We start from the raw sequence: 3,744 nt of genomic DNA on the forward strand, positions 1-3,744 counted from the left end.
TGAATGTGGATTTTTTTGCAAAATCAGCCTCTGAATTTTTAGCCACTCCTCTTAAACTATTTATTTTATTCGTACCAAACTTTTTCAACATGATGAAACTACATTAAATATGCTAAATTGTGAATGGATAATAAATATCTCAAACGGTTTTGCTATGGCGAGGGATTAAATAATGTCCAAAAAGGAAACACTAAAAATCTTCTAAAAATGTAATTATATACCATTTATTTCTATATAAAAGTATACAAATATCACAACTAAACCCATTTTATTCTGTTTTTGCAATTCAAGAAGAATGAAAAAGTTAAAACAGGCTATTTAGTGCTATTTGGTTCAACAAAAAAGCAAACATAGGGCTATACTGCCCTCTTGTGTCCAATAGGACATCAAAATAGTATATAAAACTTTTTACCAGGTAGGCCAATATTGTATTTAAATATACATGTATTAGGTATGTGTCTGAGGATATTTTCCCACCGGTTAATCGACGTGTGACACTAGTGGGTGCTTTTAAATCGCTAATATAATAGTGTAAGAAAAATAATGATAATGTTGCACACACAAATCACACACATGTGGGAAAGAATGATGCTTTTAAACAACACTAAACCGCCATTAGGTGTCGCCAGGCATCCATCTTAATAAGCGAGTCATTGATTCATTCGTTCAAACGATTCGTTCGAATGAGTCGATCATGATTAAGACAGATGTTTATGGATTGATCATTCAATCTTTGAGTCAACCGATTCGTTAAAAATGCTGAATCGTTCAGTTATGAGAAAACACGTGATGCGTGATGGTTCTGCCGTGATCTTTGTTTAACTATTTTCGCTGCTGAAACAGAACAAAAACAGTCAACATTGCATCTAAAATGTAAGTGACTTAATTGTAACTGTTTATTAACCTGTTGTATGAAATCTAGGGGTGGGAGAAAAAATTTATTCTTAGATGCATCGCGATGCGGACGTGGACGATTCTGAATCGATTCACAAATGTCAAAAAATCGATTCTCTAAAAAAATATTTTTCTAATAACGTAATATTGACGGAAGGCAAAAGGCGGAACTCTAAGCGGACGTGCGTGCAGTCTGTGGCGCGCACATAACAGAGAAGTTTCTTCTGCTCACCAAGGCTGCATTTATTTGATTAAAAATACAAACAAAAACAGTAATATTGTAAAATATTATTCCAATTTAAAACAGCTGCTTTCTATTTTAATATATTTTAAACTGTTATTTATTCCTGTGATCAAAGCTGAGATTTCAGCATCATTACTTCAGTCGTCACTGTCACATGATCCTTCAGAAATTATTCTAATATGATGATTGATACTCAAGAAACATTCATTATTATTTTAAATGTCGAAAACAGTTGTGTACAGTCTTTGATGAATAGAAAGTTCAAAAGAACAGCATTTATCTGAAATCTAAAGCTTTTGTAACGTTAAACACTACCGCTCAAAAGTTTTGGGTTAGTAATAATTAAAATTTTATTTTTTGGGGAAATAAATAAAATAAATCAGTACTTTTATTTATGAAGGATGAGTTAAACTGATCAACAGTTACAGTAAAGACATTTATAATGTTAAAAATATATATATTTGAAATATATGCTGTTCTTTTGAACTTTACATTCATCAAAGCATTTTGAAAAAAAAAAAATCTGTACACAACTGTTTTCAACATTGAAAATAATAAAGAATATTTATTGAGCATCAATCATCATATTAGTATGATTTCTGAAAGATCATGTGACACTGAAGACTGGAGTAATGATGCTGAAAACTCAATTTTGATCACAGAAATGAATTACTATGTAAAATATTTAAAAATTGAAAACAGCTGTTTTAAATTGGAATAATATTTCACAATATTACTGTTTTTGTTTGTATTTTTAATCAATAAATGCAGCCTTGGTGAGCAGAAGAGACTTCTCCTAAAAACATTAAAAATCTTACTGACCCCAAACTTTTGAACAATAATATATATATATATATATATATATATATATATATATATATATACATATATATGTATGTGTGTGTATGTATGTATGTATATATATATATAAATATAGCTGCGAGCAGCGATGGAGGGCCAAAGCCGGCGGTACCGCCACCCCGGTGCCTTTAGGTAACTAAAGGCACCGGGGTTGCGGTGCCACCGGCTTGGGCCCGTAATCGCTGCTCGCAGCTATATTTATATTTATTATTATTCTTATTTTTCTGTCAACCTTTCGGGCACTTTTGGGGCCTTTAACATGCTCGAAAACTCTTGAAATTTTGCACACAGGTCAGAACCTGCGGCCATCAGGGCCGGGCTGAAGCTGGTACCCGGGCGTGGCAGGGGGGCTCAACAGCGCCCCCTTGAACGGGGTCCGAAAACTTGGTCCATAAATCAGACACGCTTGCATGTAATAATATGAAACTCAATACACATATAGATCTCATCGGGCCAAACAACTTTCGTACTTTTACTTTTTACGCCAGCCCAACAGGAAGTCGACTATTTAGGGTTGTTTGGAAACGCATGCTTAGGAATTTGAAACACTTCTCCTAGGGAATTCACCCTGTCGCCACCAAACTCGCTGTGCATGAAGTCAAGACATTGAGGATGAAAAATTGCCAGGGGATTTTTGATATCTCGAACGGTTTGGCCGTGGCGAGGAAACGAATTTATGGCGAATAATGAAAACAGGAAGTGTGTTATAACTTTTGCATACATTAACTGATCTTGATTAAACTTCAGCAGTGTGTTCATTGTAAGAGGCCGATCACATGGATGTGACTTTTGTGAGTCAAAGTTATAGCGCCACCAACTGGCAGCAGGAAGTGTGTCCCTTTCAAAATGCTTTGAAATCACCCTCTTATTTTTACCCAATTTGCTTCAAACTTTATGTGTATAATGTAGACACACGGCAGATGTAGACCTGTGAAAGGATTATTGATATCTTAGATACTGTTGCCGTGGCAACGCATCAAACTTTAATATTTTTTTCGGATGCTTTTGAGACTCTTCACATGCTTGAAAATGCATGAAACTCGACAGACACATCACATTTATTATCCAGTAGACATGTGCAAAGTTTCAGAAACGGGCGTGGTGAAATGGCTCAGTAGCGCCACCTTTAGTCAAAAGTGGGGGGGTTAGTTTTATCAACAGCAACAAAACTTGGTATGTGTATTGTTCTCATCAAGACGGACAACTTTCTAATTTACAGTAACTAGCTCGGACCAAGAGGAAGAGAGATATTTTGGTTTGAATGTGGATTTTCTGGAGAATTTTCTCTCCCTCTCTCTGTGTCTCTGTGTGTGTGAGGGGAGGGGGGGATTTGACTATTGCTTTTATATTGTTAATCAAGGTTTCAGGGGCTTTTGGCGCACTTAACGTGCTCAAAAACACTTGAAACTTTTCACACAGGTCAGAACCCACGGTCATCAGGGCCGGGCTGAAGCTGGTACACGGGCGTGGCAGGGGGGCTCAACAGCGCCCCCTTGAACACGGTCTGAAAACTTGGTCCATATATCAAACACGCTTGCATGAATTAATATGAAACTCGGTACACATATAGATCTCATCGGGCCGAACAACTTCCGCACTCTAAATTATTAGCTCCGCCCAACAGGAAGTCTGCTATTATGGGTTGTTTGAAAAACGCATGCTGTGGAATTTGAAACACTCATCCTAGAGAATTCATCCGATCCCCACCAAACTCGGTCAGCATGAAGTCAAGACATTGAGGATGC

This window comes from Abramis brama (genome assembly GCF_963993115.1).
Source record: "Abramis brama genome assembly, chromosome: 3".
Classification (NCBI taxonomy): domain Eukaryota; kingdom Metazoa; phylum Chordata; class Actinopteri; order Cypriniformes; family Leuciscidae; genus Abramis; species Abramis brama.